At 43.1% G+C, this 21,065-nt stretch overlaps 1 protein-coding gene, 1 long non-coding RNA gene and 2 pseudogenes across 2 annotated transcripts in view; 1 reads left to right on the plus strand and 3 right to left on the minus strand.

Moving 5' to 3' along the window:
* LOC135057305 (unconventional myosin-XVB-like) overlaps window positions 1-1,495 on the minus strand; it is a 66,997-nt gene extending 65,502 nt beyond the window's left edge. Inside the window, exon 1 of the mRNA XM_063963195.1 lies at window positions 1,326-1,495. The gene's annotated coding sequence lies outside the window, so the exon portion shown is untranslated. The remainder of the gene's footprint in view (window positions 1-1,325) is intronic.
* Window positions 1,496-3,106: 1,611 nt separating this feature from the next.
* Window positions 3,107-21,065, plus strand: part of LOC135057897 (uncharacterized) — an 87,544-nt gene continuing 69,585 nt past the window's right edge. The window contains exon 1 of the long non-coding RNA XR_010244444.1: window positions 3,107-3,258. This is a non-coding gene — a long non-coding RNA (uncharacterized LOC135057897). The remainder of the gene's footprint in view (window positions 3,259-21,065) is intronic.
* On the minus strand, window positions 5,810-5,929 carry LOC134897345 (5S ribosomal RNA; annotated as a pseudogene).
* Window positions 6,119-6,239, minus strand: LOC134898152 (5S ribosomal RNA; annotated as a pseudogene).

Raw genomic sequence — 21,065 nt, forward strand, 5'->3', positions numbered from 1 at the left:
GCGCAATCGCGCTGTGGGCGCACCATCAGCATCCACACTGATTAGCTGCTGCGCTGCCCGCTGTAGTGTACAGTATATTAGTAGCGCTGCGCCCGGCTCCTTCCCCGCCGGAGGCAGCGCTGCTAATATAGATCACAGGCAGAGCAGGCAGCGCTGGGCAATCTGTGTGTGAGAGTCTCTCCGTCCTCCGTGTGCTGCTGGGCTCTGCTCCGCCCCCCCTCCTCCTGCTCTCCTGCACTATACACTGACTTCCGGGTACAGGAGAGACGACGGCTGCAGCTGCTGCTTATCACAGCAAGTGAAGTCTCTCCCTCCATTCCCTCCCACCCCTCGTGCAAGTGCTCCTTATATTGTAGGTATGTGCTGCTAGTTACTACTTATTCCAGTAAAACAACATAAATACAACAACAAACTACTTTTCTTGTGTTTGGAAATTCTGGACTTTCTCTCAGTGACTTATTAGATAAACTACTGTGTAGTTTATCTATAATAAAGAAAAAAAGATAAACTGCATATACATTTATGTAATGTCCCCTGTAAATTGAATACATAAGATTGTGTGTAAATATTTTTCTGCTATGGTATAAAACTATATATATATATTTGGAGTATTACTGTCTGGTGTAATGTGACTAATGAACGCTGCCGTGCGGTGTAATGTAACTAATGGACGCTAATGTGCGTTGTAATGTGACTGCAGGTGCTACCGTGCTGTGTGATGTAACTGGCGGACGCTACCGTGCGGTGTAATGTAACTAATGGTCGCTAATGTGCGGTGTAATGTGACTGCAGGCGCTACCGTGCGGTGTAATGTAACTGGCGGACGCTACCGTGCGGTGTAATGTGACTGCAGGCGCTACCGTGCGGTGTAATGTAACTGGCGGATGCTACCGTGCGGTGTAATGTAACTGGTGGACGCTACCGTGCTGTGTAATGTAACTGGCGGACGCAACCGTGCTGTGTAATGTAACTGGCGGACGCTACCGTGCTGTGTAATGTGACCATGCAGTGTAATGTGGCTAACGGAGGGGGGGCAATTCTCTTTCTGGCAGAGGGCACCAAAATGTCTAGTTGCCGCTCTGGCAGTGGCGTAACTAGCGGTGTGTGAATTATAGGAAGGGATGGGGAGGGGGGAGAGGTAGCATTCATTTCAAAACATGACAGGGGGGGGGGGCGCAGTTGCGGTTACTTGCACACAGCGCTAAAAAGTCTAGTTACGGCACTGGGGATAGGTAAAGGTATTGGCTGTACACAGTTACTAATTTAAGGTGTAGTCACTCACACTGCATATACAGCATCAGCTATAATCTACTCACGGTACCCACCTGGCCTGGTGTCCTCTTACATGTGCTTGAATAACGGTGATCTTGTGACGGTATGCCTGGAAATTTTTACGGTTCAGGAACCCTCTAAGATTTCTTTGTAGAGTAATAGCTGCCACGCCCTGAACCTCCTCCCATTTTCTCTGCAGTATCTCTCTTCCACGTTCCTTTAGGAAGACCTAAATAATATACAGGTGTGGATCATTAGATCTACACTAAAAAGTCTACATGTCACCATTAGTGGTCGACCTATTGACTGTAGAACTTTTTAGTGTAGATCTATAGACCGGATACTAAAATATACACAATAATAAGATTAGCAAATATATACTGTATATAAGCAGTACTAATAATATACACTTAGATTCTGGCAAATCCTTCTGGTGACTAGTATAAACCTAGTAGTGCAGCATAATTCTGTAATATCTGAATGGTGATACAGTATAATACTAACAGAAGACAATGTCAATGTAGTTCTTTGTTTTTGGAATCCATAGTCTAAGAAATACAAAACATAAGACATATATATATATATATATATATATATATATATATTGTCAAAAATAAGGAGAGCGCACCAATGAATAATAATAAAAAGTAACACTTTACTTGTGTAAATATCCACGTACATGTAAGTTTAGAATAATGCACTTAGCCACTCTCTCCGATAACTGCCGCTACGTTGTGTTCCTTCAGTCAGCGGGGTATTTCTCACGGAGACCTTAGGAGAGACCACCTTAAGTGGTCTCTCCAGAGGCTTCAACGCGTTTCAAGGAGTACCCTCCTCTTTATCAAGAAGTGCTGCTGTGTTCTCTGTCCTGACTATTATTAAATAAGTAATATGCCAAAAATAATGGGAGAAACAGGTGTAACATCGCATCCAGTGACTGCAGCATGGGACATTGCACCACTTGCACTATCCAAGGACTGTGTGTTTCCCACTAACAAGTGGTATACCAGACTGGTATTTTTTTAAATTGACTGTGTGTTTTAAATAAATCTCTTTATAACCTTTACTGGGATGCAAGCCTTGTCTGAAGTGAGGCCGTTCAGCTTGGGTCAAAGATACCTTGATATGAACACGAAAAATAAATTTGCTGTACGTGTAATTTACATTTTTAGTAAAGAAAAGCCTTGTTTGATGTGTGTAAAGTAACTGCTACGTGAACTTGAGGCAGAATTTCAATGTAGGTTCTGGTGGTCATTCCAAGTTGATTGATAGCTGCATTCGTTCGCTGTGCAGTGATGAGGCAAAAAACTGCACTTCTGCGCATGCGGCGCAATGCACACATGCAACGTACTATTACAACGAACAATGTAGTTTCACACAGGGTCTAGTGAAGCTTTTCAGTCGCACTGCTGGCCGCAGAGTGATTAACATGAAGTGGGCGTTTCTGGGTGTCAACTGACCGTTTTCAGGGAGTGTTCAGAAAAATGCAGGCGTGGCTGGGCGAACGCAGGGCGTGTTTGTGACGTCAAAACAGGAACTGAACAGTCTTCGGTGATCGCAAGCGCTGAGTAGGTTTTGAGCTACTCTGAAACTGCACAAAAAAACTTTGTAGCCGCTCTGTGATCCTTTCGTTCGCACTTCTGCTAAGCTAAAATACACTCCCAGTGGGCGGTGGCATAGCGTTTGCTAGCTAAAAACTGCTAGCGAGCGATCAACTCGGAATGACTACCACTGTCCTTAAGAGAGACAGAAATTGTCCAGATTTGAGAATAGAATAATGCATCAGAGAAACATAGAACTGGTTCATCCTTTCTTTTTATTTAAAAGACAGAGCCCTGACTGCTACACTGGGCATTAAACCAGCCCCCTGCACCGCAAGTGACAAGACTACATGGACCGGAGCAGTAGCAGTGCACAGAGCTGCAGACAGCCAGCGGAGGTGAACAGAGATGGAGCCCACAATAGCTACAGTAGGTTGAGGATAGGGTGAGTTTTTTCTAACCTGTACAACTCAATCAGGCACCTGCTACAAATAGGCCTACTGTACATTCACTCTCCCTGAACTTGTTTATAATTTGTCACTCACTGCCTGTAAGTCACCAACTGCCTACCCCTGGCGTCACCCACTATCTCTCCCTGTCACCCACTGCCTCACCATCTCCCCATAATCCTCTCTCTCCTGTCAGCCTCTGCCTCTCCAAGGCATCACCCTCTCCCTATCATACGAATACGGCATTCCCTCTGATGACATAAAAAGAACAACATTTCTGGGCGCTGACAAGAAAAGTCCTGCAGTGTTTAATATACTCGATTTATGACTGCAGCTCTACTAAAAGGTCACTGTTAACCTCAATAAAATCCAAAAATAAATAAACATACATATATATATATATATATATATATATATATATATATATATATATATATAAGCATAGCAAAATGACAACACTCTATGTCCATAACATAAGATTTTGGTGCAGGGTCCTGGCAATTGATATAAACACTCACTTTTTCCCAAAAAGAAAAAAGAAACTGACCAGCACTCACGTTTAGTTGATGAAAGAAAAAAAGGGGTTTTATTCCTGACAAGCCATCTGGATATAACCCGGTACTACAGCCCGCCCGACAACCGTTTCAAAACACAATGGTTTTCATCAGGGGCAGTTGTCACCCTGCCCAGAGTCTCTTTAAATAGCAGAGAAGGCGCCAGAGAGTTTCAAACAGGAAGCCCGTCATCCGGAGGCAGCGCGTCACAGCCGCTGCCTGATTGGCTCTTTCCGACATGTGGGGTGTGTTGCTGCGATAAACAAACCTGGCTCTCTCCTTAGCAACCCGCTCCGGGTAATCCCACAGTGTGCTGCCAGCAGGGAAATTCAACAGCCCATACGTACACAAAACATGAAACATAAAAACCGAGTGAGCAACCTGCATTAACTTGCACTGCAATGGTATCAAACACTCAGGAAACAATAGTATCTTATTTAGAGATGAGCGGGTTCGGTTCCTCGGAATCCGAACCCCCCCGAATTTCACCCATTTTACACGGGTCCGAGGCAGACTCGGATTCTCCCGCCTTGCTCGGTTAACCCGAGCGCGCCCGAACGTCATCATCCCGCTGTCGTATTCTCGCGAGATTCGTATTCTATATAAGGAGCCGCGCGTCGCCGCCATTTTCACTCGTGCATTGGAGATGATAGGGAGAGGACGTGTGCAGCGTTTTCTCAGTTGTGTTCAGTGTGCTGCAAATATCTGTGCTCAGTGTGCTGCAAAAATATCTGTGCTCAGTGTGCTGAAAATATCTACGTTCTCTGCCTGAAAAACGCTCCATATCTGTGCTCAGTGTGCTGCAAATATCTGTGCTCAGTGTGCTTTATTGTGGGGACTGGGGACCACCAGTATTATATAGTAGGAGGACAATGCAGAGTTTTGCTGACCAGTGACCACCAGTATTATACGTTCTCTACCTGAAAAACGCTCCACATCTGTGCTGCATTGTAGTATATAGGAGGACAGTGCAGAATTTTGCTGACTAGTGACCACCAGTATTATATCAGTACGGTACAGTAGTCCACTGCTCTACCTACCTCTGTGTCGTCAAGTATACTATCCATCCATACCTGTGGTGCATTTTAGTTGTTGTGCGCAGTAGTAGGAGGACAGTGCATAATTTTGCTGACCACCAGTATATAATATATAGCAGTACGGTACAGTAGGCCATTGCTATTGATATATTACTGGCATATAATTCCACACATTAAAAAATGGAGAACAAAAATGTCGAGGGTAAAATAGGGAAAGATCAAGATCCACTTCCACCTCGTGCTGAAGCTGCTGCCACTAGTCATGGCCGAGACGATGAAATGCCATCAACATCGTCTGCCAAGGCCGATGCCCAATGTCACAGTAGAGAGCATGTAAAATCTCTTTAAATAGCAGAGAAGGCGCCAGAGAGTTTCAAACAGGAAGCCCGTCATCCGGAAGCAGCGCGTCACAGCCGCTGCCTGATTGGCTCCTTCCGACATGTGGGGTGTGTTGCTGCGATAAACAAACCCGGCTCTCTCCTTAGCAACCCGCTCCGGCAGCGTGACATCCGTGTAGCGCAGGCAGATCTGCATTTCCGTACAGCGTCAGACAGATGAAGTTGCTGCTGTCAGTATCCCCAGCCAGAGGCACACCTGTAGAGTGGTAATCCCACAGTGCCTGCCAGCAGGGAAATTCAACAGCCCATACGTACACAAAACATGAAACATAAAAACCGAGTGAGCAAACTGCATTAACTTGCACTGCAATGGTATCAAACACTCAGGAAACAATAGTATCTTATTACAGTGCACCAACGTTGCACTGATTAAAATAGAATGTAACCGTGGTTGTTAACATCATAAGTGATAAACCACCACACCACCAAAGCTATATATAAAAATATACACAAAAATGTCCAGAACTCAGGACAAGGGTAAGAGGCAAGTCAGAGCGCCGTATGATGTTAGGGACCAAAGGTATAATCAATCTTCACCTATAGGACAAGGCGTGTCCCTTGGTACAATACCCAGTATTCCCATGCCGTCTCCAAGCATGGTACTAGCTGGGCCCAACACTGCTTAATTGCCAAGATCAGACGGGATCGGATGGTTTCCCGTGTGGTATGATTGTATAAATCAGAGGTGTCCATATGATAATATCCCAATGTGTCATTGTCACCCGTCATCTCTCGTTTGCATCACGTCATAATCATATAGGCTTATAGTAATATTCAAGCACAAGAAAAAATAATAATAATAATAACGATAACGGATGAGAGACAAATCAGGGGAAAGAACCTCAAGTGGGGGACACACCGAGTCCCTTGATACAACACCCTAGTATTCCCACACCGTCTCCAAGTGTGGTACTAGCTGGGCCCATCACTGCTTAATTACCAAGATCAGACGGGATCGGATGGATTCCAGTGTGGTGTGGTAGTATCAATCTCCACAGTGACCATAGACTCAAAGTTATATGTGATATTCAAGGCAAGTATAGATACCAGTCTAGAGGCAAACTCAGACCAAAGGTCTAAAGTCACAATAAGGCAAATCGTTAAAGCATATCTAATAATCAAGCTTTTGGTACAAAAGGAGGTACCGTAAGCCAGAAATACATGCTTCTTGGAAAGACTTAAAACATAGTTAGTCATCACTGTGGTCTAAAACAGTCGAGCATCCTAGCATCAGGTGACAAGTGGTCAAACATATCGAGACACCATAATTAATAAGACATGACACACGGCGGTGTCTCAGAAAAGTAAACCAAAATGTTAGACTCTATACAACATTGTACAGGGTCAGAGAAAGCATCCCAAGCGGAATTCTTCATTGAGTCCATTTGGGGCCAATGTTTTTAATCTATCAATCCATTGATGTTCTCTTTGGAGTAAAATTTTGTTGCGATCACCACCCCTTTGTAGTGGTGGGATTTGGTCAAAAATGCAACACTTAAGTTGATTGATAGTATGTTTCGCCTCCCGGAAATGTCTTGCCACAAGTAAATTTGTGAAGTCACTTGAAGCCCCACTTTGGGTGATGCTCTTCTTAATTGTAGAACGATGCTGGCTTAAACGCTCCTTTAGCATCCTACTAGTCTTTCCAACATAAAGTAGATTACATGGACATTTTAGTACATAGACTACAAATTTACTGTTGCAGTCAAGTCTTTGTTTAATAGTATATGCCTTATTGTCCTGAGGGTTAATAAACCGATTGCCAAGTAGCAAGAATGGGCAGTTTGGGCAACCCGTACACTTATATACCCCTGTTTTAGTAGTCAACCAGTTAGAAGGTATGTTCTGTTTTCTCTTGGAAAAATCTGTCACAACAAGCATATCCTTCAAGTTGGGTCCTCGTCTGTAGGCGAATCGAGGTGGTTGCGGAATAGCTTTTGCCAGAATTGGATCTGTGTCAATAAGGTGCCCATGTTCGTAAATCTTATTGCGAATAAATCTAGAGGCAGTGGTATACATGCTGACAAAATTGAACCTATCATTGTCTTTATTAAGAGAAGCGTCTTTAGCATGTAGGAGTTCCTCTCTCCTTATTTGGCCAATTTTAGTGAGTGCCAAATCAATCTCTTCCTTTGAGTATCCACGATTGAGGAAGCGTTGACACATAGATTGTAAAGCAGATGGTATTGCAGAAGGGTTAGAGGTGATCCGTATCACTCTTAAGAGCTGTGAGAACGGTAATCCTCTTTTGAGGGGTGCTGGGTGGAAACTCGTTGAGAGCAAGAGCGTGTTCCTGTCAGAGTCTTTACAGTGAATCTTGGTGGTCAGTTTGTTGTTGGACAAAAGAATGGACACGTCCAGAAAATTGATTTCTGTTTTGCTTAACGTGAGGCTGAATCTAATGGTGCCAGGAAGTGAATTCAGATGGTCAATGAAGGTCAGGAGTGTTTTTTCTCCACCATGCCAGATAAAAAATAGGTCATCGATATACCGGACATATGCTGTCAAAAACCGGCCAAAAACGGGGTGACCTGTGATATGTTCCTGTTCATATGTTGACATAAAAATGTTAGCGTATGCTGGGGCCATGTTAGACCCCATGGCTGTCCCCTGTTTTTGTAGAAAAAAGCAATTTTTAAATAAAAAGTAATTTTTGTTCAGAATAAGGCTGATAAGTAATATCATGTACTCTGACGGAGGTCCAAAATACCCATCACTCTCTGTTATTAACCGTCTACACGACTCAATGCCATGTGCATGTGGAATGTTTGTATATAGACTCGAGACATCGAGTGTAACCAGTAATGCATCATCAGGAATGTGATTGATGCATTCAAGTTTCCTTAAAAAATCTGTTGTATCCTCAATATAACTGGCCGCGCTTTTAGCAAGAGGCTGTAGATAGAAGTCTACAAATTGTGAAAGTGGTTGACATAATGATCCACGTGCCTAAATGATCGGGCGCCCAGGGGGCTGTGTCAATGATTTGTGGATTTTGGGTAACGTATACAAGATTGGGGTTTTTGGATGAGGTGTAGTCAGAAAATCAGCAGCAGTTTGATTAATGTACCTATTATTGACTCCCAAACTGATTATTGAATCAATTTCCTTTTTGTATGTCCATGAGGGGTTGTAAAGGAGTTTCTGATAGCAAGTGGGGTATGACAATTGTCCATTAGCCTCTTGTGCATAATAATCATAGTCAAGGAGGACAATGCCTCCTCCATTGTCTGCAGACCTGATGACCAGGTGGTTGTCATTCTGTAAAGATTTAATGGCAGCTCTTTCTCCCTTCATAATATTAGAATGACTAATTCTTTGCTTCTCTATATAGGGCATCGTGTCCCTTTTAAGTACTCTCATGAAGGTGTGGATTGAAGGATTTAAAGTAGGTGGATCAAATTGACTAGATTTCTTCAAAGGACATTGAGGTATGGGTGGTGAAACCGTCGTGGAAGTGTCTGGTGGCTGGGAATTGGAGTAGTAGTCTTTTAAACTGAGTTGTCTTCCTAATTTATAGAGGTCCACCTGCCTATGATAGGCTCACCATCAACTCCATTTATCTGCCGCATGTTGAGCAAACAAAGAATGGCCTGGGATTTGTGTTCGTGGCAGATGACGCTTTCGCACTGCATGAACACATAATAAAGTCCTACCAGCAAAGAGTCCTGAACCATGATAGGCGCATTTTCAACTACCGCCTTTCTAGGGCCCGTCTGGCTGTTGAGAATGCATTTGGCATTCTCAGCAACCGGTTCAGGGTCTTCCACCCATCAACATGAGGCTGGACAAAATTGACTGTGTAGTAACAGCATCCTGTATACCAGGGACGTGCAGTCAGGGGAGGCAGGGGAGGCAGTGATTAAAATAATACAAAGAAGATACTTATGACACATATTTTGTGCTATAAGTATCAGCTTTATAGTATGGTAATCATTTTAGTACCTTAAATTGATTTGGGAGGCATCGATAGCAGTGCCTCCCGTTGGCAATTAGAATGGGATTAAGCGGGGGGTGGGGCCAAGCACTTGGGCTGTAAAAGCCCATTAAAAACTATGGTGAAAGCGGCACTTCTTTAAGTGCCTCGTTGACAGGGACACCATGCCCATGTCAGCGAGGCAGCTGTGATTGAACAGAGGATCCAGTGCTGGATCCGCTGTCCAATCACCCCTATATGCGGCGGGCGGAAGAGGCGGGACCCGGCGGTGAATGGCGGGTGGAATCGTCGGGATCCGGCAGCGACTGGCGGGCAGAAGCGGCGAGACCGGGCAGTGACTGGCAGTGGTCCTGAAAGCAGTGATGTTGTGCGTGCGGCGGCGACGGCGGACAGCACTCTTCCCTCTCCATGCCAGCCAGCAGCAGCGGCACAGTCCCAGACACCCAGGTGAGACAGGGGGCCGCTGGGCTGGGTATTGAACTGATTATATATATATATATATCAATATCATCAGTGCCTCCCAAGCCTATGACCTCACTGCATGTCACTGCTGTATATTGCACAACATGCACCAACACAAAGCCACGAGGCAAATGCCTTTGCTCCCAGCAGGACTGGAAGACTCCAACCAGCCATTGTTGAAAGTGCCGATTTCCTTGGTGGGACCATCTGCAGTAACCTTACGCGGCACTGCAAGGGCAAAAAAGGTCTGTGAAAAATATAATGCCTTTTCAATGGGGAAGGAGCTGTGGCATGGCAGGAGGAATATATTAGCTAAGAACAATTTAAAAGCAACTTACCCCTTTGGCCTCCTCCACATCCAGACTTCCCTTCTCAGACTCTGCCAACACCACTAGGGATTCTTTAGCTGACCGTTTCTCCAGGATTGATAAATTGATAAATTTAAAACATATTCACATTATTTATACTCCAAACATATATCATAAAACATATAAAAATACACTCGGTCTATATAGCCCCAACTCCGCGAGGGGGGGACAGGTATAACCGTCTATGTACAAGGGAGGCTTTTTGGATATTCTCACTGGGTAACCTTGTGCCTGAGGGTCTCAATGAGAATATCGAATTAAACAATATTGGAGATCGTTAAGGTTTACATATCCAATTATAGTTTTGGGTTGCCTTAGTTATTAGTGCTCCCAATCTATAGGACCTATTTTTCAAGTCCCATATACTAATAAACCTTATCCCCTCTCTTCCATTTGAACATCTTGATGTGGAATGTATTAGCCCACAATCTCGGCAATTTCATCCTAATCTGGATAGCCCCTCCTTCCTCCTGCTTCCCCTCCCCCCCTCCTCCTCCTCCCTTCCCCCTCCCCCTATTATTTAGACTTTGCAGTGGATACTCCTGTTCCTCTTTTCCTCTTATCTCTATTTTTATCATCATCCTTGTTCCACATGTAACATATTTTGCCCCGTAAATAGTCGGAATATTTATAGGATTAATGTTATTATTATAAACTATCCCCATATATATATATATATATATATATATATATATACAGTATATATTTTTTCATATATACCTTAGTACCTTACTGTCACGACCATTATTAGTGGTGTGTTATGAAATAATGGGGCAGATGTATTAACCTGGAGAAGGCATAAGGAAGTGATAAACCAGTGATATGTGCAAGGTGATAAAGGCACCAGCCAGTCAGAGCCTAACTGTTAATTTACATCTTAGAGCTGATTGGCTGGTGCCTTTATCACCTTGCACATATCACTGGTTTATCACTTCCTTATGCCTTCTCCAGGTTAATACATCTGCCCCAATGTTTGATATGTATTGATGCAGACTAATTTAAAAACCTTTACTTATAAGGAATTATATGGTAAAAACTATGTGTCTAATGCAATTTGTCTTAAATTTAAAATCATGTATATTAAAGAAACAAATTAGAAGATAATAGAAGTGGTAGGTGGGATCAGGTTGGTCTAGGGTTTGAACTCAGGACTCTGTGGATGGATGGCTGGCTGCATTTCCCCTGAGCCATCAGAGCCTCATTTGAAATCAATGTATGTTTTTGCTATGTTAAACCTGTAACCAAAATGTTTCAGTATATCTCCTGGTCAGTCTGTTTACACAATAATTTTTACTTTTATTCATTTATTTATATCTTCGATAGATCTTTTTAGTTATATGACGCTATTTTAATGCGTTTTAAAATTATACCACCAAAATTGTTTGAATTGGTTAATATCTTAATTGTTTAAAACTGTGATTTCCTACTCCTTATATGTGGATACAAGCGATGTAAATAACAGCTGTGTTAATTAATGTAATTAGTATTTTGATTGGTCCACTTCGCCTTAAAACCACATCAATGCTGCTGCTAAGAATATCCTCTGACGAAACCGCTTGCCAGTTTAGCGGAGAAACGCGTAAGCAAGGCACCAGCACCTGCAATTTGCTGCCCGTTGGATCTCCACCACTTTCTCTGCCTGCCGGTGTGCCACTCAAACAGGGTAAAGGCTATTACGAGACCTAGCCAAGGAGGTCCGCACCCTGTATATCGGAAACCGCTGTGGCCGTGAGTACTTAGTGACATCCTTTGCGGCTAGTAATCAGGGGTCGTAGTATACCGCTGAGGACACTGTTTAATGCAGCGCACTCCACCTGCCAGCAATAAAACTTCAAGTGGTTTAAATAACAATTGACATTTTCTATATTCTGGCCTAAGAGACACCTAATGCGGCAAGGCAAAACTGGGGTCGTAGCATACCGCTGTGGACATTGACAAACACAGCGCTCTCCCCCTGCCAGCAAAAAGCTTCTCAAGTGGCTTCAATTAGAGACTGTAACTCTATATCCCGGCTTAAAGAGATGTTTGTCCAAAAGTAACAACTTGTTACCAATTGCCCAAGAGTAGCCATATGGACATTTATTATTAGCAGATGTTAAGGGCAATTTACTAAGGAGATATTGCATGTGGATTTATAAAGACCGAGTGTATTTTTATATGTTTTATGATATATATTTGGAGTATAAATAAATTGAATATGTTTTAAATTTATCAAGGTTTCTAGCGCTCCCTTGATAGTATTTACTATCTCTGTGTACAAACTGTATTAGCAGCCTTTAGTAGCAGAGGTAAAGCACAGTATATACTTAACAGTCCAGCGTGGCCACGCTATAATATTCAACCCTGCGTGTCTTCAGACCTGGAGACTTTAGCAAATAAGGTGACGTCTCAACCTTTCATTCGCAGTCCGGTCCTCACACTGTGAACAATGCTGTTAAGAATATTTGAGTTCCCAGCCGCGGGCAGCACTCCTCTACACGTTTCTCCACCTGTGTGCAACTCGGCGGCTTCCTCAGAAAGATAGGCGTCATTTGTCTTTAAATACAGAAATTGTACAAATGGCACCTATCTTTCTGAGGGAGCCTGCAAGTTGCACACAGGCGGAAAAACGCGTAGAGGAGTGCTAACCGCGGCTGGGGAACTCAAATATTCTAAACAGCATTGTTCACAGCATGAGGACCGGACTGCGACTGAAAGGTTGAGACGTCACCTTAATTGCTAAAGTCTCCAGGTCTGGAGACACGCAAGGCTGAATATTATAGCGTGGCCACGCTGGACTGTTAAGTATATACTGTGCTTTATCTCTGTTACTAAAGGCTGCTAATACAGTTAATTGCATGAAAGGAACTGATTGATACTAACAAGCTTTGCATGCTATTAAGACTTATGAATTAAGCATTGAACATCATAAACCGCTTCAAGCTTATGCTGCTTTGCTTGAGTATCTGTGACTAACAACTGTGCACTAAAGAAAATATTTAACTCCGGAGTGGCTGTAAAAATCTGAATAGTCTCTCTAATAGTTTTTAATAGTATATACACCGGCCGTGTGGATTTGTATGTATATAATGTGTTGTTTAATAAATGTTTTGTGTTTTTTAATCATATTCTGATTTAGACAGCGCTTTATATATATATATATATATATAAATAATATTACCTCTGATGACATGCTCCTTGTTGTGAGGCTATGCCCGCTTTTCCAGGCGAGCGCGCGTACATGACTCCCCTCCCCCTCTTCCCCTTTCATGGTGTCCACTCTGTCTTGTTCTGGGTCCGTCCCTGACTCACTGTGTGTGCTGTATTTTGTTTCATTTTTTTTTACAAGTGGACTATAGAGAATGCTGACACTTTGGTTTTGACAAGAGCCAACATAATGCAGGCTTGCTGTACCTTGTAAAGTACTTTTAACAAACAATATTTAACTATTTAATTACTATTACACCCGCAATCGAAGCCCAAGTGCTGCAGAGAAGAGCCCTGTCCCCCTATAAGCATGGGAATGATAGACCTTGGGGAGGGTGGACCCATTTCTTTGGAAGGGGGGGGGGGGGGGGATGTCACCACATCCCTAGGGATTCCAGGTCTGGAGTAAATTGCTTGGGACTGGTTTCCATTATGACAGGGGGACCCCAAGCTGTGTTTCCCCCTGCTATAGTGTCAGTCCCAAGGCTTTTTCAGCCTGGTGCTTGTTAATTGATTATTTTCCAATACCAGCCTAGGCTGGAGACTCGGGGCTGGTTACAGATTGGAGGAAGGAGCGTGACCAGCAGATTTGTTTTTCTAATTTAACTATTTCCTGTATTGAAATTTTACACTAAATATGCGTGCACAGATCATAATGATCTATGCAGTGCTTCACCAAACTCTCCTGTGACAGGCAGGTCTATTGTTTGGACAGGTTTTCTGTAATTTTTGGGTCAGTTTCTGGTAATTTTTTGGGTCGGTTTTGCAACCCAAAAATTAGTAAATCTGTAGCAACTATAATTGTCTATGGAAAAACATTGATAGTTGGTCAATGTGCTAAATTATTCTAAAGCCGGGTTTGTACTTGTTTTGTGGTTGTTTTAAACTTTAGTAAATGGGTGATTTTCAAAACTGATGGAAAGTGTTTAATAAAGATTTTTCCTAATTAGTAAGTAACTTGTATCTAGAAGTCAGCCTCACTCTTGAAGTATTTTTTTCCCCAACCATAAAACATAAGGCCTGATTCAGAGATGTACATAAACCCCATGGCATACTGGAGGATAAATTACAAAGCTCAACAGAATTTGCTGTGCTATGTAAGAAACTGTTAATAGATTAATAATCTGTACTGCACCTATGCAGATATGTCTGTGGCAATGGTTGCATGAACAACCCCCCCCCCCCCCCCCTCCCATTTCAGGGGTGGGGAAGGGACAGCGACAGCCTGGATTTCAGTAAACAGGGGACCCAGATTCTGGGCATGCCGAAGCCAACTCATATGGTAGATATTCACTCAGATGATCCGATGCTGCATTTCCAGCTTGTGGTCATACTGTATTGTAGAATTACTCTACAGTGATTATTAGATTGGGGAAGCAGGGGTGGTGTTGTGTAGCCTTGTCTAGGTCAGCTGGAAACCTCACATCTGCCCTGCTTTCAGGCCCAATTAGTCTTCACCTTCACCCATACTACAAAATATACAGGAATAGAATATTATGCTAACCAGAAAATAGTTAAAGCATTCCACTTACAGTATATTATACTAAATTATATTACATTATTTTATTTTATTTATTAACAGTTATTTATGTAGCGCACACATACTCTGCAGAGCTTTGCAGAGAACATTTGGCTATTCGCATTAGTCCTGCCCAGTGGAGCTAACAATCTACATTCCATACCACATGTACACGTGCACACTTACAAACTAGAGTTAATATTTATGTAAAGCCAAGTAACCTACCAGTATATGTTTGAATTGGGAAGTAAACTGAATTACCCCGAGAAAACCCACGCAAGAGCACAAGAGAATATGAAAATGCCATACAATTAGCGCCCCAAGTGACATCGTTATGGTTTCCTTAAATAAAATCAACTTATGTAAAAACTATTATTTTCGTCATAATTTCAAATCAACCTTTTTTTGTTATCCCCTTTTCCTTAATAAAACGAAAGGAAGCCATTTCCTAATATTCCACAGCTAAATGCCCATTCCCAGATGGCATACACTATTTCTTACGATAAAACCTTTCAAGACAACTGGAGTCCCTCCTCCTTACAGTTTTCGATGAAATTCCTCATAACACCAACTTCTCGGCAATCTGTAGAGCTCCCGTCACTATCTTTCCTCATAAGAGAAGACCATTCCTAAAGCTCCAGTTCTAAACCATTTTATTCCTCAATATAGATTCAAAGCTATTTATGAAACTTGTCACCAATTGTCTTAAAGCTATATTGCCAACCTTAATTCACAGCAGTCGGGTAGGCTTTATGCCAGGCCAAGAGGTGAAGAATAATATCTCTAAAATAACAGACCTGATTCATCATGTATTGCACTGAATACATTACTGTATGTTACATTCTATCAACTGATGCTATGAAAGTCTTTCTGAGATTAGACTGGCACTTCATGGCTGAGTTGCTGACGTATCTGGGTGCCAGGTTACATGTTACCTTGGTTTATTCAGCAACCCTACAGCTAGGATCTAAATTAATGACTAGCTGTTAGAGGCCTGTAATATTAAAAATGGTCCTAAACAAGGCTATCCCATCTTCACTTACTCTTTGTACTATGAATGGAGGCAATGGCTAGCTTTATTAGTAAAATGTAGATGTTACAGGCATGGATGAGCAGCACTAGTTACATTTATTTGTAGATGACTTACAGTGATTACTAATGAAGTGATCTCCATAACCAAATCACAATCTAATTTCAAAACTGGATAAACCTACTTAGGTTTGGGTGTCTTTAAACTATTATTCCCTATTTAACTCCAATTTTGCAGGGGAAATCTTCTTGAAGGCAGGTGTGGGAGGAGATAATCAGGGTGAAGAGAAATCAGTGGAAGAGCGGAGGGGGCATGAGTGAATGTGGACAAAAATGAGGTTGGAGGTGAAGGAGGGGAGTGATTAAGTGTTTTGTATGTGTGAATGAGGAACTTGATTCTGAGGGAAATGGGGAGCTAGCGAAGCAGGCTGCAGAGGGAGAAAGCCAATGCATCGCTGCAGCAAAGGAAATAGACCAACAGCATCATTCAGGATAGACTGAAGAGGAGAAATGCAAGTTAAGGGAAGGCCAGAGATATGGATGTTACAGTAGTCGATATGGCAGATGATGTGTGTGTGGATAAGTTTTGGTGGCATCAGGGAAAAAAGGGTCAGATTCTAGAGATCTTTCAGAGGTGAAAATATCAAGAGCAAGAGATTTAAAATTGGAGGGATGAGGCAACAGGTCCCACAGTCATTAGTACCAACCAGCTTAGTACAGTAGTACACAAAACTTAGTGAATCATTCATTGATAAATGTCACAACAGGCATTTCTTCTAACTCAATTTGTATCAAGTCCAAATTTCCCATCAACACTCCTTCTCACGGATTCAAATGAGGGTTCTCAGAATTGTTCAGCTGGTGGGCTCAAATGGAATTCATTCCTTAGTGAAAATTCAAATTCAAGAGAAGTCTCCTTGCCTGCATCTGGGAATTAGTACTTGCTATTAGTAAGCATTAGTACTTGCTGATAGTATCTGCAAATCAGATTACAGGAAAATCTTAATATATTCATACTGTGGAAGAAGCTGGACCCTCCTCAATGAACACCGTTTATGTGTTGTGGCTCAAGAACCAAAGCTTTCTAATTCTGCAATTTACAAATTAAAAAATTGAGAACCTGAATGATATATTTCCAGGATATATAAGTCTGAGAGGGGTACTTAGATGGACAAATAAGAGGAATCACTTCATTAAGATCAAATTTACACATGCTAGCACTTATAGTAGAGTATGTCTTCTTTAAATACACAATTTTTGATACTTCTTTGATAGTGTAGATGCCCAAGGGAGAGATGCATCAAGCATCATCACACCACTGATCGCAAGCATAGCGGCATTTCATAATGCCGTATGCTTGAACGATTCCAAGTAAAATCTCAAAGGACAGCTCTCCCGCTAGAGCTATACTTTGCCATATAAGGACTTCCAGACTTCTATAGATGACGTTGCCTATTGAGTCCAAGCTCTGGAAAGATTTACCTTTCAAGAGATTCATGCATATGGGGAATGTGGTGAAACCTCAGAAATTTGCATTTTTTGAGGTCTGCTGGGATTTTGCCAGGTTTTGGATATCCAGCTTTCCCCCAACTCTTAAGGTGGGAATTCAATGAAAGCCCCCCTCCCCTTTCCCCGCACGCAAGGAGGGCCCAGTTGTTGTTGCAAGGACCTGTAAATGCTAGCAACAGCGTCAGAACTCACCCCCCTCACGGCTTGAACATGCACCGAATTGCACATTTTTGCTTGCTTCTATGGGGCTGCGAACAAGAATCTGATTCTAACGGCTCCGTAAGCCACACTTACTCGCAGGTGCAAGAACATTGCACCTAAAACAGATTTGCAGGGATTCATTTTTGTAGGTATAGTGAAAAGATCACATTCACAGCAGGAGATCACTAACCGTAATTCACTGCTACTTGGATTAGATGGTTTGAATTTAACTCCTACTTCAACCCATCAGCAAAGTGACTTGAGTACTCAAAGTGACACCTAGGGCAAGGTGGTCGCTCATACCCCTTTCACACCAAGCTTCTGACCGGGGAGATTGTTGGGGCAACTCCTAGCTTGGTGTGAAAGGGTCTACCCGGGTGGTGTGTCCCGAGACTTCGACCTTGGGTACCAGAATAGGCTGCAGTATGAATGGCACGACCCGGGCTATCCACGCTAAAAGGACCAGACAGGCGGATCAGCTGCACTTAGTCATCTCCAGGCACTGGCAGATCAAGCAGATTGCACACTGGTGCATTCTGAAAGGGGCGACCCGGCAATAAACCAGGGTCCAGCCTGCAGTGTGAACACGGTCCAGCAGTTGTGACACAGCTTGAAACAATGTTCAATAACCCAGGTTGAACCTGGATTTTCAGTGTGAAAGGGGTATGAATCCTCTGTTACAACTGTCAACCTGCGTAGCACGCATAGTCTGGTGAATTAACTAGTGAGAAATGTTTTAAGTATATAGTCCACATATATAGTTAAAATATTAAAGTGTATAGAGAATAACTCACATCCCTTTTGGTTTAATTTTCTTCTCTGGGATTTATATATACCTATAGCTGCATTTTGCTAATATATGTTGATGACAATAATGTCTTTCTGCTTGTAAACACAGGCACTTTTTTTTGTTATGTTCATATTCATATTCACTAAAGAAAATTTTTGTACTAAAAACACAAAGAAATACACGGTAGGCCCCTTTTGGAACCTAGGTGATATATACGCAGTCAAGTATTGATAACATGTTCAAGTACACTCTTTTCATATGATGAAATCTTAAGACTTTTTTAGAAAATAAAATGTATAATACACACAAATACATACAGTATATGATAGACTGATTCAGTTAGCAGCCAACACCCCATGTGTTAAGCCCCAGAGGGCATAGGCAAACGCAGAGGGGGTTTCCGGTTGGCTGGAAATCCCCTCCTCTTGGCAAGTGACTCAAATTATGACAACAATAGCAACGGTATATAATACAATTACTAGAGCTGCCACCACGTCATACAGTTTAAGGGACAAAGCAGAGCTGCTGCACATGCCCAGTGATAGCAGCTTCTTCTACCAAGTTTGCTGTGTGTGTGTGTAAATCTGAGTCCTTAATCAGTGCACTGGACCAGACAGTAGCTACCAGGAAGAAGAGACAGGAGCCCTACCATGTGGTGGGAGAATGTGTGCTTAGAAAGTGCAGTACTGGGGGCATGGCCTAGTGGTGGTCCAGAATGGATATGTCCCCTCTAGCCTCCCACATAGCCACCTGCTAAACTCCCCTTTCAGCGCTCACCGCCGCCCGGCTTTGTCCCTCCAGACACCTGAGGCTCCCTTCTGCGTCCAGGTTAGCACTGCAGAGCCGGGAGGCATTTCTTAAGGTGTCTGTGGGATGTGGCCTACCCACGATTGGAAGCTGCAGCCTAAAGTTGTGGCTGCTACCTGCCGGAGGGGCTGCGTGGGCGCGGTTGTGGAGAAAACGGCTTCAAACCACCTGACATGCTGCTAGCCACTCCTGTGATCTTTCCTGAGCCCTCCGCTCCCATGTCTCCTCTCATTCTGCCCTCAAGGAGAATTCTGGAGCAATCAGAGTGCTTCAGAAGTGAGGGCTGCTGGCTACACTCCTGCGCAGTGAGATTTCTAAGCCTGCCTTTTCTCAACCTCTTGCCTGCTTTCAGCCCCCTGGGAGACAAGGAGGGACTCCTGCATTATTATACCCCTCTCTTCAGACCTATTGTTGGGGTTGTTAAATGGCTGTGAGCACTCCATTTTAAGGGCTTCCCCACAGGCTTCAACCCCATAAAACTGTCCTGCATTATTGTGTGTGAGGTTGCTCACTCTTTATTTAGTTGTCCTTGGGAGGTCACATACCAGTACAGGAGTGCTCTACATTGCTCCACCTCCTTACCAGCTCTCTGAGCTTTTCCATTACTTCGGCTGTTATGTAACCAGAACCATTCACCTCCACCACCCATGACCTTTATGCTTACCTGATTGTTGTTATTTGATCTCAAGAGCCTTCTAATTTTCTGTGTTGGCTCATCCTGGGAACCGTGATATATCGAAATGCCTCTGAAAAAGGCTGAGGGTGTACTGCCTTCGAAAGTGACCTTCCCATCCCAGAAAGCTGCACCCCCTGCCAACCCTATGTAAAAGTCTCCCGCCCTTTTTCTCTCCTGCAAGAAAATCCCAGGGTCCTCCCTCTGTTCTTGGATATGACCCTGAGTCTGATGCCCCTCTTACAGTTAAGACTCTGTATCAAGCGCTGTCTGCGTTTAAAACTGAGTTAACGCAGGACCTCACGGCTGCTATATGGGAAGTTAAGACAAAACTTGGCGCTCTTGGAGAGCGCACAGACCATCTGGAAAGGAAAATGGGAGAACTATCACTGCCCATGATCAGCAGCAGAGTGACCTTGCAGCGATTAAAGACAAGATCTCGGAAATGGAGGATCGCTCGAGGCGCAATAATATTAAAATTAGAGGCATACCAGACTCGGTGTCCAACTCCGAGCTAGAGGAGTATGAGCTCTCCCTCTTTCAGAAGCGTCTGCCTGGAGCAGAGTCCAGGGAGCTGCTTATTGATAGAATCCACCGCTTGCCCAGACCACGTTCAGTTCCCTCTTCGCTGCCAAGAGATACACTTTTGAGGGAACATTTTTTTTACTATGAAGGAACATATCCTTAAAGCAGTTAGAATGGCCGGAGTCTCTGGTTCTGACATCCTGGGCGAGTTGCAGCTTTTCCCGGATTTCTCTGCGTTAACCATTGCCAAAAGGAGATTGTTAACCCCCATTACTTCTGGTTAAGTTAATCTCCTACGAAGGCGCTTAATACACAGTCTCTTCCCTCTATGCTGGAGTCAAGTTGCTATTGGAATGGGATATCTCTGTTGCTTTGCCTTCTGGTTCTCAGAAACAGCCTGCCATGCAAGCCGATTGGTCTGCCACCTGAAGGTTGTCTCTCTACATATTTGTTGGACTTTTGACTTTATAATCTGACAGACTCACGGTTGGTACTCAGTGTTGCCCGAACTCTATTGTAGGATCTCAGCACACGAGTACCCTACTGAGATTCTATTGGAAAGGTCCCACTTTCCAAGTTTCTATGTTAACTCAATTTGTTTATTTAGTTTCAGGTCAACATTTCTAACATTGTTATATTTTGTTCTACTGGGTGGTGGCACTAGGCCACATGTTCCCCCTCGATGTAATACTACTGCATTTTTTTCCTTTTCTCTGTAGTAGTTACGCCAGCCCGATATACTGGGCTGTTTTGAGACTCTCCTCTATTACTATCCCGTAGTGGTATATGATGTATAACTTTTTATGTG

This window comes from Pseudophryne corroboree, chromosome 3, assembly GCF_028390025.1.
Source record: "Pseudophryne corroboree isolate aPseCor3 chromosome 3, aPseCor3.hap2, whole genome shotgun sequence".
Lineage (NCBI taxonomy): Eukaryota > Metazoa > Chordata > Amphibia > Anura > Myobatrachidae > Pseudophryne > Pseudophryne corroboree.